Here is a 14598-nt window from a genome sequence, read left to right on the forward strand (position 1 = left end):
CTGGAGTTTGCAGCTGGAGGCGCGTGGCTTTGGAGTCATGGGGGGGTGATACCCCGCCACGTAACGACACATGCACAGTATCCCGCTACGTATGCGTGTTATGTAGCGGGGTATCGCTGCTCCCCCGGTGACTCCAATCCGCCCACCTCTAGCTACAAACTCCAGGTAGAAATCCCGCTCGGTGCAACAGGGGGGTGACACTTGGCACACACACACCCCGCAACTCCCAAGCCGAGCCTCCAGTCTCCCGGTAAAAAGTCCGCTTGGCACGGTGCCCCCCCCATTGCGACGCCCCTGATTGTCACACATCGGGACCACATTCTAGCCAGGCAAAAGCCCTTGAGGAAGGTGTGGAGTGAAGCTGTTGAGAGGTGTGGCCCTGTGATGATCCTGGGGGGGTAGACAGAAGGGACATATTCAGCCCCTTGGCCTGTGGTTCTTCACCCCAGTCTAAAGAGTGGCGGAGGATCTCAGGCCACATGCACGCCATACATTTTAAAGGATTATGATACCGTACCACTTTAAATAGTCACAGCTTCCCTCAAAGGATTCTGGGAGCTCTTGCTTCTTAAGGGTACTGAGAGACCCCTATTCCCCTCATAGAGCTACAATCAGCAACCAGTTCTCCCGGTAGAGAAAAATGAGCAGCAAGGTGTCCCAATCGTTTGATGACGGGCTTTAAAAGAGTTGGTTATTGCTTGTTTGGCTAAGAAAAGAAGTGAACAATGAAGCAGCACACTTACCAAATGATACAAATAATTTAAGATAACTCTCTGTAAGGCATTTGGGAGAGGCAATTATGATACTAGAAGGATGGACAATGAAATGATAAATGAAATTCAATTTAGTGCAAAGTGGTAAGTGTTGGGGGAAGAACAATCGTAACATTACTTAAACATTGTCAGGTTCTTAATTAGCAACTCCCGATTAAGAAAAAGATTTGGATAGTTCCCAGAAAATATCAATGCATTTAAAAGAGGTTGATAGTCCAATCCTGGAAATGATGAAACTTTGGGATGCCTTGAAACTCACACATCACTCTGCCCGTCATTAAAAATACAAAGCCTGTGAGGATACAGGAAATGTGCGCGCTGAATGATAGGCATCTATTTGCTCGTTTTTGTTGCTCCATAAGTTCAGGCCAAACATATTCTAAAGCAAGGAATCTGTTGGCCTGTCCTGACCCCAACTAGATGCCCACTGGTAACAAAAGGATACTTATCAGGGAAGGCTAGAACTGCAAAAGCTCTGGGACCTCAAAGTCAGAACCTTGCTCCAACAAAAGATGGAGATTGGCCATGTCTTTATCAATCCCTCAATCCACATTATGCCTTCACTTAAAAATGATTCCTTCCAGGATCCCCCTGCCCCTTTCACCGCTGAGGATAATGGCTTCTTAAAGAAACAACCCTTCTCACTAGGCATGCTTCCAATACAGGTGTTGAGAAGTGCTTGGCTCCTTGGGCAAATCAAGTCTTGGCTTCAAGCCTACAGATTCATGAGTGTCAGCCTTGGGATTGGTTTTGTGCTTCAGTCAGCAGTATGGTGGTGATGGGTTAGGGAGAATGATAGCCCTGGAAGGTAAAAGAGGGATATAAGGCACCATTTGGATATAGGACTCCATTGGAAAAAGTTATTTCAATACAGTGATCTGTCCATGGTACTGAAAGCCTCATGCCCAACCATCCTTCTCCAGAATCTGGACCTGTGTGAGTCTGGACCTAAAGGTGCTGCTGTGCAATGCCAGGTCAATGATTCATAAGACCACTGCCATCCATGACTTGATCATGGATAGAGGACTTGACCTGGCATGTGTAACAGAGACTTGGTTGGATGAAACAGACGGGCCTGTCCTTGCCGCTGCTTGTCCACCAGATTTCTCTTACGCACAGCAACCCAGGCCTTGTGGGCAGTGATTTTTAGGAAGTCATTAGTTTGCACCAGGCGTCCTATTGGGAAGACCCAGTTCTCTGAGTGCATGTTCTGGAAGTTGGGCAATAGGCAACTAATCCAGAATGTGGCAACTAGACTGGAGACTGGGAATGGCCACCGAGACCACATAACATCGGTCTTGAAAGACCTACATTGGCTCCCAGTACGTTTCTGAGCACAATTCAAAGTGTTGGTGCTGACCTTTAAAGCCCTAAATGGCCTCGATCCAGTATACCTGAAGGAGCGTCTCCACTCCCATCGTTCTGCCCAGACACTGAGGTCCAGTGCCGAGGGCCTTCTGGTGGTTCCCTCACTGCAAGAAGCCAAGTTACAGGGAACCAGGCAGAGGGCCTTCTTGGCAGTGGCACCCGTCCTGTGGAACGCCCTCCCATCAGATGTCAAGGAAATAAACAACTATTTGACTTTTAGAAGACATCTGAAGGCAGCCCTGTTTAGGGAAGCTTTAAATGTTTAATAGACTATTTTATTTTAATATTGTGTTGGAATCCACCCAGAGTGGCTTGGGAAACCCAGCCAGATGGGTGGGGTATAAATAATAAATTATTCTTTTATTATTATTATTTTTGCATGTGTAATGGGTGAAACCTCCAGGGTTGTGTTTACTAGGACTGTGCATGCCACACTCCATACCATTTTAGGGTCCAAGCTGGTGCTTGGGATGATCCAAGGCCAACTTGAGCTGCTTCTGTGCCCCCAAACCAATGTTGGGGTCTTGAGCTGTTGTGCAGGTGCACACAGCTTGTCCTCTCCTTGCTGCCAGATTGCCTTCCCCTTTTGACAGCCCTGAATTGCTCCAGATGGGCCTGATCTGACCCAGGGCAATCCAGGTCTTCTTCAACCTGATCTTGCTAAAACCCAGCTCAGCCTGAATTATCCTGATTCATTTTGGTACCTGTGATTTAGCTGGATCTGGCACACAAGTTATAGAGTTTACCTTATGGACTGCCCACTTCCTTAGTCCCTGTTTTCTGGTTTTTCTGTCTCTTTGCTAAAAGAAGAAGAAGAAGAAGAAGAAGAAGAAGAAGAAGAAGAAGAAGAAGAAGAAGAAGAAGAAGAAGAAGAAGAAGAAGAAGAAGAAGAAGAAGAAGAAGAAGGCCACAATGGAGCCAAAATGCTATTTCACTAGCACACAGGCACAATAATTGAAATTGAGCAATTATTGTGTTTTTGTGGTTATGCCTTCTTTTGTTAAGGCACAGTGTAATTCAGGAGAAGAGTATCCTAGACGTGATGTATTCATGTCAAGGAAAATTTCGTGTATCACAGAAAATTGCTACAAAAATACACCTGTCGCTTGAGCGAAAGGCTTCAGAAAAAAAAGGTGTAGCACAGTGTAAGGAATCACTCAGAGGACCTCTAGAATCCATTCACTGCATGTTTTATAGTTACAGACGAATATCCATCCATTTCCTGCATATTTGGCCTAACCACTGATGATTGATCATGTGATGCCTTTTATTTTTTTACTATCAAGCTTGGGGAAAGGAACACTAGCTAGGGAAGTAATAAACAACAACAACAACAACAACAACATCATCAACAACAACAACAACAACAACCAACCAACCAACCAACCACCCACCCATCTGGCTGGGTTTTCCCAGCCACTCTGGGCGGCTGACAGTTTATATAAAACAGTAAAATATCAAACATTAAAAACTTCTGGATAAAACCATTTCCTCCCACCTCCATGTATAGGGCACACTTATCTTAGGAGGCTGTTCATCATCTGATCTTACAAGAACTTTGTGAGTCAGCAGCCTATCTCACACAGGACATATATGTGGATAAACTGAAAGATTAAATGAAAGTGGTAGAAACAAGAAAAAGGCTGTCATTGACTAATTCCCTACTCCCCTTACACATCACCAAAGTCTTAAACAGCAAAGGCAGTAGCTTAAGAGTGATGATGAAGCTATGGAGAATTCCTTCAAAGCAGTTGGTGATATAGCAACAGTAATTCAGGCGGTGTGGCATTTTCCCTTTCACTATGAGTCACTCTTTCTACAAATCTATAACAACAGAAGAATGGATTTTGACATTAACCTATTTCCACGCCGGTACCCCCAGCTGACTGGACCACTTCTTTCTCCATTTGTAGGGATGTGGGTGGCACTGTGGTCTAAACCACTGAGCCTCTTGGGCTTACCAATCGGAAAGTCGGCGGTTTGAATCCTCATGATGGGGTAAACTCCCGTTGCTCTGTCCCAGCTCCTGCCAACCTAGCAGTTCAAAAGCATACCAGTGTGAGTAGATAAATAGGTACCACTGCAGTGGGAAGGTAAACAGCATTTTTGTGAGCTCTGGTTTCCATCATGGTGCCCATTGCACCAGAAGTGGTTTAGTCATGTTGCTCACATGAAATTGTCTGTGGACAAATGCTGGCTCACTTGGCCTGAACGTGGAGATGAGCTCTGCACCCCATAGTCACCTTTAACTGGACTTAACCGTCCAGGGATCCTTTTACCTTTACCTTGACGTAGTACTATGGAGGAAGAATCTGACCTATTGATCATCTATCTACCATGGCTGTCAAAGTGACATTAGCCCTCCTCATACAGTGCTCCCCCCCCAAAAAATAGGGGTACTCTCATTTTTCTACTCATATTGAAATACTGATGCTCATTGAAACCAAACTTAGATTGACAAAATGTTTAGGGGTATACGTACCCCCGCGTACCCCCCCAGAAAAAAGCACTGCACATACAGATAAATAATACATACATACATACATACATACATACATACATACATACATACATACAGATATATATATAAACACATACACAGTTGCTACATGATTTACAACAGCCATGGCTCTCTGCCATTTTGATTCTTCTGTATTTGAGCCGCCAGAGGGATAGCAATCCACCACGATTGCAACTGGCAATGAGGGTAGGAATGAATTAGCAACAGTTCTGTGCCTGTAAATGCCTCATTGATTAGGCCTAATCACCTCATTAATTAAGGGGCAAGGGTGTCAACTGTACAATATGGCAGGCAGGTGGATAAAATGCTTAAGGGGATATTATTTAAGGAGGATGAATGAAAAAAAGAGAAGGCTTTTTTTTGGGGGGGAGGAATTGATTGACATAAGCTAGCAGCGAATGAAACATCCATAGGACCCTTTCCCATCCACTCCAGGGCAAAGCTAGAATGAGATCACAATCTACAGCGCTTTGTTGTCAAAGTAACAGGCTCCACCTGAAGTTTGGATGCAAGAGGTAGCCCTCTAATGTACTATTGTGATAGGCCACCTTTTGAAATGCTGTGTTGTATGTGAGAGTTTGCGTGCCTACCTGGATTTGTGATTTGCCTGATTGTGGTTGTCCTAATTCTTAGTTGAAGCAGGGAGTGTGTGTGTTGGTGGGGGGAGAGAGATGGAAAAACAACCCTCTAAAGATTTTGAGAAGGCATTAGGAGCAGAACAGCAGCAGCCCGGTCATGCTGTTTTACTCGGCAATAATCTGGTTCCTTCGTCAAGATAAACTACTCAGCCTCCAGCCTTGTAGTTTATCCACTCGCAGGGCTGGATTACAGCCTCATAAATGAGCGCAATGGTACAATTACCAGTTTAGTATTAGAGGGGTACTCTGAAGTGCTCACATTCGATGTGTTGGGCTGGGCACTTTATTATCACCATAAAGCCTGCTCAGCTTTCAGGTATTTGCTGCAATGTTAAATTAATGATTCATACTGTGGGCTGTATCTCTGACAAAGCGGAGTTATGCCTTCTTCACACCGCAGATGCTGGAAGTGTCGAGGGCTGTTTGCAGTGATTTGGGTGTCCATTTTGGCTGGATTTAAGGAAGCCTGTGGATGCTGGCATGTCACAAGCAGTGTACTATATGCACAGATGGCAAAGAAAGAACAAAGGAAAGAAGGGAATTTGTCTTGTCTTTAAGTTTGGGATGTTTTTCCCCCAATGTTAAATTAACCTCCCTGAATTTCCACATCAGTTGGGGAACTTGCTTTAAAATCCTCGTGAAGATTCATCGGTATTTTAGTGTAAATATCCGTTAATGAGCACATTTTGGCAAAGTAAAAGGTAAAGGTAAAGGGGCCCCTGACCATCAGGTCCAGTCGTGTCCGACTCTGGGGTTGCGGCGCTCATCTCGCTCTATAGGCCGAGGGAGCCGGCGTTTGACCGCAGACAGCTTCCAGGTCATGTGGCCAGCATGACAAAGCTGCTTCTGGCGAACCAGAGCAGCACACAGAAATGCCGTTTACCTTCCTGCCAGAGCGGTCCCTATTTATCTATTTGCACTTTGATGTGCTTTCAAACTTCTAGGTGGGCAGGAGCTGGGACCGAGCAAAGGGAGCTCACCCCGTTGCAGGTATTCGAACCACCGGCCTTCTGATCAGCAAGTTCCCCCTAATATAATCTATTTTTCTATGCTATTTTCACTAACATATGCATTTTAATGCACACTTTTCTCTAACATGTGCATTTCTGTACACATTACTTGGATGGAGAAACCCACCGCAAAATTCAGAGAAGCGCAAATTTCAAAGGGTGGTTGTGTTTCATTACGTGTATTGTTTGTAAAATGTGCATTAAGTAGATACTCCTTTAAATGCCAATTGAAAGTCTTCTCTATCCCTCTTTTCAGTACAATGATCCCCTTTCTTCTAAATGTGTTGATGGAGATGTACTTCATGATATAACTCTATTTCATTTTATTGTAAGAGTTCCACCCCCAACTGCTCTGTGTTAAAATATGACACTCCAGTGTGGGTTAGAATATTTCGTCCGGGCTTAGATATATTCACACAGTGTAGGAGAGGAGTATCAATGGGATGCTGGAGGCAATCATCATTATTAACAGGGACTATGAAGCTTGGTGAAGCTTCTGCTTTAGTTTCTCCCATCTTGCCCATTGCCTCACAGTGCAATTTCTTTCTTTTTCTCTTGATCTACCCCCCTTTTATGGTACCTGGCCTGGAATGGATCTTGTCTTTCCACACTGGTGGTTCCATGTTCTTGAAATGGAAAGCTACCATCCGCTATGGAGCTCCATCATTTAGGAAGCTGCCGTAGACTGTCAGATCTTTGGACCATCTAGCTCAGTTTTGTGTGCCCTCATTGGAGGTAGCCATCAGGGGTTTCCAGGCAGGTGGCATACCCAACCCTGGCTGAAGAGGCCAAGGATTAAGCCTGGGACCTTCTGCTTGCAAAGGAGATGCTTACCACATGGGGTACCAGTGTGGTGCCAGGAGGTGAACATGTACCCAATAAGGCCTACCTTAGCACTCACAGTGTCCCATTCCCTCCCCTCCCCTGCTGAAATTAGGCTTGAAATAAGCCTTCTTCAACCATCAGAGTACCCCCACCAAGCCAAATTATGATGTGGGAGCAATGCAGGAGGGGGGAATATCAGCCAGGGAAGGGAAAGTTGTGAGGTACATGTGGCACCCACAACAGTTTATCTGGTTTGCAAATGCGCCCATTGTGTCAGGAACGTGGTCCACCAGAGTGCAGGGGAAGAGTTAGACTCAGTAAGTGAGTTACATGAATGGGGGATCCACTCTGCAGATGAGAGCTGGCTGACAGTTGAGAAAGGGCAGTTCGACCCCCATTCCCAGGGGAGACTCGTGTTAGCTCTTAAGAAGAGGAGGAGTTGGAAGGCAGCCAGAGCATTGCTAGGCAATCAGCAGATAAGTAGAGGTCTGAGTCTGTGTCAAGTGGAGGTGGGGAGGGCCCAGGCCAGCCTCTCAATCCCTGTTCTAGGAGACTGGATAAGATCAAAGGGCAATGGAACAAGAGGGGAAAGGCGGAAGTTTGGCATCCTTCCTGTTGTGGGAGGGGCAATGTTTCAGACTGACCAACTAATGTCAATGTGAGCAGCTGAGCAGCTGTGCTCTGGATGTGTGTTTTTGTAATAAACATACATAGAACTGCTGGAAAGTCAGTACTTCTTATCGAGGCTTGCTTGCCTGCCAGATATCATTACACGTGGGTCAAAAAAGGGGGGAAAAGCACAAACAAACAAACAAACCTTTGACACACATGTAGCTGTGTGTAATTGCTGATTGGTAGTTGAGATTTAGTGGCCCCTGCTTTGAAAGACTTCAGCACACAGTACCTGGTTACTAGTAATTTCAGTTCTATCTTCCAGCATCACAGGATGATGTTTGTTGGTCTCCTTCCAAATTGGCCACTTGGGAGAACATAGGCTTCTTGGACAAAGCTTTTCAAAAAGGGGAAAAGAGAGGACCCAAACAATTACCGCCCAGTCAGCCTGACATCAATACCAGGAAAGATTCTAGAGCAGATCATTAAGCAAACAGTCTGTGAGCACCTAGAAAGAAACTCTGTGATCAATAAAAGTCAGCATGGGTTCCTGAAAAATAAGTCATGTCAGACTAATCTGATCTCATTTTTTGACAGAATTACAAGCCTGGTAGATGAAGGGAACGCTGTGGATGTAGCCTATCTTGATTTCAGCAAGGCCTTTGACAAGGTGCCCCATGATATTCTTGTAAAGAAGCTGGTAAAATGTGGGCTAGACAATGCTACCATTCAGTGGATTTGTAACTGGCTTACTGACCGAACCCAAAGGGTGCTCATCAATGGCTCCTCCTCATCCTGGAGAGGAGTGACTAGTGGGGTGCCACAGGGTTCTGTCTTGGGCCCAGTCTTGTTCAACATCTTTATCAATGACTTGGATGATGGGCTTGAGGGCATCCTGAGCAAGTTTGCAGATGACACCAAATTGGGAGGGGTGGCTAACACCCCAGAGGACAGGATCACACTTCAGAATGACCTTAACAGATTAGACAACTGGGCCAAAGCAAACAAGATGAATTTTAACAAGGAGAAATGTAAAGTACTACACTTGGGCAAAAAAAATGAAAGGCACAAATACAGGATGGGAGACACCTGGCTTGAGAGCAGTACATGTGAAAAGGATCTAGGAGTCTTGGTAGACCACAAACTTGACATGAGTCAGCAGTGTGATGCAGCAGCTAAAAAAGCCAATGCAATTCTGGGCTGCATCAATAGGAGTATAGCATCTAGATCAAGGGAAGTAATAGTACCACTGTATTCTGCTCTGGTCAGACCTCACCTGGAGTACTGTGTCCAGTTCTGGGCACCACAGTTCAAGAAGGATACTGACAAGCTGGAACGTGTCCAGAAGAGGGCAACCAAAATGGTCAAAGGCCTGGAAACGATGCCTTATGAGGAACGGCTTAGGGAGCTGGGTATGTTTAGCCTGGAGAAGAGAAGGTTAAGGGGTGATATGATAGCCATGTTCAAATATATAAAAGGATGTCATATAGAGGAGGGAGAAAGGTTGTTTTCTGCTGCTCCAGAGAAGCGGACACGGAGCAATGGATTCAAACTACAAGAAAGAAAATTCCACCTAAACATTAGGAAGAACTTCCTGACAGTAAGAGCTGTTCGGCAGTGGAATTTGCTGCCAAGGAGTGTGGTGGACTCTCCTTCTTTGGAGGTCTTTAAGCAGAGGCTTGACAGCCATCTGTCAGGAATGCTTTGATGGTGTTTCCTGCTTGGCAGGGGGTTGGACTGGATGGCCCTTGTGGTCTCTTCCAACTCTATGATTCTATGATTCTATGAAAGCTAATCAATACTCTATTAAATATTAATGAGGCTGGTTTTATTTATGTAGGCTTTTTTGGTGTGTGTGTGTGTGTGTGTGTTTTTTTACACAACCATCTCACGTTAGAGCCAAGAGCTGGTCTTGAAAGCAGAACAGAACAAGTGGGACCTGCAACCTGTCTGGGGTTTCAGCCAGTCACTCATGCCTACATTCCAGGATGCTACAGTCTATTCCCCGCCCACTTTATTTCTCATTAAGCCGCCTGCCCCACCCCCAATAGTCAGCCAATATTCTGTGGCTGCTGGGCATGAAGGATCCTCATTGGACGGTTTTTGAACCATTCCCCCTCCATAAAGTTTGGGGATCTTTTTTTTCACTTCTGCAAACACTGGGGTTTTCTAAACCTGTCATTAGCTCCCTCTCGTACGGGGATACAGTACTGTGCTGTTTTGGCTACGTAAGCAATGACATGCACCTCTGACGGTTGAAATTAGAGTAAGCAATTCATTCAAAGAACATGAATGATTTTGAGTATTTGGAAGAGTGCTTTGTTTTTGATTGACAGGGCATTTTTTGATCTAAGCCCTCAAAGTTGCAAGGCAACTGGTCTTATGGAGTTTTGATCACTAACCCAAAGATGAAATCTGAATTTGATCCACGGGTGGAAAATGCCCATATCAATTAGGAATTCCAGGTGTTGGATGAAGTAGGCAGTTTGTACAGCCTCTGAATAGTCTGTGGATTTCATCAGAAAGTCGTTTCCTTTAACACTAACTACAAATGCAAAATGCCTGTGCATTTGAGATACGTATAAGGATATACTTGGATAAAACTGATGGAAGCTGTGTGTGTTAAATGATTGGACCTACAAAAGGAAAATAAAATATTCTGAATCATGCATGCATCCTTCAGAACTGAAACTTAAAAGCATAATGTTGCCCTCAAGGACATCAGGCACAAAATGTCACATGCAAAGAAGGCCTGTCTATTAGTTTTGTTTTGTACAGATTTGGGTTTATCATGAAAGTGCGGCAAAGTCAAAGATTGTTGCTTCAGATGCTCAGAAAGCACCTTCCTTCCATTACTGAGATTCTTCTGTTTTTCACAACCAGCCGCATGTAACCTGTTTGCAACAAGGTTGCTGTACTCCACCAGAAAGAACATCTTAACTCTGAAAACACTTTGCAAAACAAACAAACAAAAAAAAGCACATCTATGGCCCTGACCCACTTTGACTTAAGTACGAGATTTATCAGTATTCACTTGCTGTAAATGTTGTAAAATGCGTTTAAATGATGGGAGGTGGCTATAGATTTTTTTAAAAAACAAACAAACAAACAAACAAACAAACAAATCACAATGTTGAAGAAATTCTAAGGGCTGCTGTGCCCAATTCTTTCAAGTTATGTCCTTGGTGTTGAAAGCGCATCAGTTCTTGGGGCCGAGCTAAAAAGGATAACAACAACAACAAAAAAGCATTTCAGTGGTTTTTAGGGCAAGTGCTCCGAAAGAGAGCAAAGGTATTCATCTATTCAAAGGCTGGTCCCTGTGTTGGTTTCTCTGTTGGGTGGCCAGCCACTGCTTGCAGTTGACTGTTTTCATTGGGGTAGGGGGCTGTCTGTAAGCAATTATACACCTACCACTGAAGGCATGGTCGGGGAATGTGCCATTATCCAGGATGGACTGCAGGTCATTGATGAAATCTTTGAATGGTTTGAGCTGGGAAGTCTAAGTGACCCCAAGTGGTGTTCTAATGTTTTCTCTTCTGGTTCTCTCCTCTGGTAGATTGCTCCTGGTTACCAGTCTGGCCTTCTTGATTGAAGTTTTCCACTTGGCTAGATGGCAGTTTTAGTTTGAGGAATGCCTGGTGTAGATTCTTATGTCTGTCCTAGGAGTCTGATCGGATGTGGCTATGGGCCTGGCTATGGACAGGGCTATTTTTCTAGAAGAAGAGGTCACCGTGAACCCCTCTCTTGTTCCCTTAGAATGGCAATGGCGCCCACCAGAGAGGTGCTGGAACTGACTTCTGGCAATTTGTGGCTGGGGAAATAAAAAGCCCTGGCTGTAGACAATGGTGAGTTCTGCATGGAAGCATGAAAATAGGTGTTGTAGTTGGTCAGTTCCCAATACACAATGGTGTTTATATGTAGTTGCACAGCAGCATCGGAAAGTGAACCACTTGCAGGGTCTGATCTAGGCGCAGGTTGATTGGTAGGGCAACAGTTATTGCTGTCTGGTGGAACTGCTCAAGCAGGCTTCCTCAACCTCGGCCCTCCATATGTTTTTGGCCTACAACTCCCATGATCCCTAGCTAGCAGGACCAGTGGTCAGGGATGATGGGAATTGTAGTCTCAAAACATCTGGAGGGCCAAAGTTGAGGAAGCCTGTGCTCAAGTGTCCTCTGCCCATGACTCCTGATATTTAAGATTTAATCAGGCTTTGAGGGACAAGAGCTGAGAAAGCATTGTTATAAGTCAGCCATGAAGATGTTGGCATACTGTGGAGCTGAGAGAGTACTCCTGGCAGAGCTATTGATCTGAACACAAATCTTCTCCCCAATGCTAAAGTAATTGTTGATGAAAGAATGAACTCATTTGAATTGTGAATATTTATTGTTATTTAGCAAGATTACAGCTTAATAAAATATATCTCCAAGGAGTTTGCATAATAAACTACTTGCTTTGTTTCACAGAATTTCTGCCAAGTGTATGGCTGTGTAGAACAGGATGGAGAATCTCTGGGTCCTGCAAGGGTCCTAATTGGGTGTGGAGCACATTTCCCTCAAACTATGCCGACCTGTCCCACCCTGGTGTTAGATGTGATGTCAGGACTAAGGCAGGTGGCTGTCATCACCTTGAAGTCCACTCTCAAATGGCTTATATTGAAACCACGGACCTCAGAGGCAATCCCCTTTTAAGTTATGTCATATGAATGACAGGTGGGCACCCCAACCCAGCTATCAAAGTTGGGGGAAGAAAGGATCCAGCCCACTGGCTGGATACAGTTCCCCACCCCTGGTGCATAAGGTTAGTTCTTTGCAACAGGTTCCAGATCCAAGATGTTATTTTTTATCTTTTTCTGTTTACTATAGAGGATGCTGATCTGATGGTTCAGTATTTTGGGGACAGCAGCATAGTCCCTCACCATAGTCCAGGCACTGTATAGATTTGACTCTATTTTTTCCACCTGCCATCACTTAGGAATGAAGATCTTGCTGTTTGCGTTGGTTATAATGATAATATCTGTCTGCATCTGAGTATCTCACTCCAGATTCTTCACCCCATATGTCAAAATCTGATGCCTTCCATTGTAGCAATTTCCTGTAGCCATGTTTGCCATGCACCTTAAAATTGTTGTAATATATATTTACTGACTCACACCTGCATGCATGAAAGGGTTAACCTGAGTCCTGAGCTCAAGTTGCCAATGCGGGCGTGGCTTAGTAGGCTCTCAGTAACCCACCCCTTTTTTCTTTTTGTGGTTCCTGATATGAGCAAGGAGTCATGTGGCTAATGGCTCCTAACTCAGCAAATGCTGCAAATGAACCAAATATCTCAAAAAAGTTTGCATCTTTCCTAATCTAAAGATTGCATGATCTTTTTCATAAGGAAACAAAGTACTTTTCTTTGTAATTCATTTGGAATATTTTTCACATCTTTGTTTTACTGACAGCAGATGGAGACTTTTGAGTAAAAATCTTATTTGGAAAGCTAAGTGTCTGTGATTTATTCTAACCTAAGTATTTTTTGTGGGGAATGTTTGTTTAATGCTGGATGAGAGTATATGTAACATAAACCAACTTTTAATGTGCTTGGAGCAACAGCCATTGTGCTTAACTCTGCTAAAAGAGAGTAAGAATCTCTCTTCCAAACCTCTTTCCAACAAAAACCAACAGTCTTGTGAAACCTTAAAGACCAACACATTTATTATATGCTTACAGATCACCCCAACCTAAAGCATCTACTCACCAGCAACCAACTTTAAAGGAACCACAAGACTCTTTGTTTTTAATGCAATAGACCAACACAGCTACTATCCTTGAAATAGTACAACATAACCCAATGTACACTACCACCTCTCATCAACTTTTGTTCAAATGGTTTTGGTTTTCTAATATAAATTAGTTGCCACCTATTGATGGGATGTTATTCTAAGCAGTAAGAAAGCAATGACAAAGTAGTGTCCTAGCATTATTGATCCTACGTGCATTAAAACTACAGATGTCAGTCAGCTGTGAAATGCAATACAGTTGAAAAACAGGCACATTCTCAACGCGTCATTCAAAATAATAACAATAAATTGCAAGCTTAATTTGGCATTTGGGTAACAGATGGGCACCACTATAAAATCCGAGGAAACTTTAAATAGTTCAAAAAATCCAGACTGATATTGTCATGCTTGAACAAACTAAGGTTCCATAACAGTAAATTGAAGCTGCTTCCGTTTAGGATGCAAAATGTCTGATCCTTGAAGTTGTCAAGGGTGCTATTTTGCCTGGCCTTTAGAATGGAATGTAATAAATGAAAATGTCCTTTCCACATTATTTCAGCAATTACTATGTTAGTTCTGTTGTTCACATTACATTTCCCCATTATCTCCTCTAATTTCCAGGCAGCAAAGCTGCTGTAGTAAGTAGCATATGGTTGAAAACAGTTATAGGAGACCTGGATTTAAATTCCCACTTGGCCACACAGCTCACCACTTCACCATGTCAACTCAGAGGTTCATTGTCAGAATAAAATGAGACTAGACCGATGTACACCACTCTTGAGCTCTTTGAAGAAAAGATTTGTATTGTATGTGCAAATCTTACCAGCTCGATCCGTTTAGGTCCACTACTGTCAGGATGCTGTCAGTGGCTCCCGGCTGGTTGCCCAGGAAAGTATAAAGACAAGGGAAAGTTTCTTACAGTCCTTTTTTATTTCAGACTTTACAGAGAGAGGCTATAGAACCCAGCCTCTTGGATAATGGCTTTGTCCTGAGTGAATCTCTACCCCTCTGTCTCTCCCACTTCCTCATTTGTCAATTCTACAGGTGCTGCTACATGTCCTCTGTCTTCAAGCTCTTTGTTCTCCTACTT

The sequence above is a fragment of the Zootoca vivipara genome, chromosome 8 (assembly GCF_963506605.1).
Source record: "Zootoca vivipara chromosome 8, rZooViv1.1, whole genome shotgun sequence".
Lineage (NCBI taxonomy): Eukaryota > Metazoa > Chordata > Lepidosauria > Squamata > Lacertidae > Zootoca > Zootoca vivipara.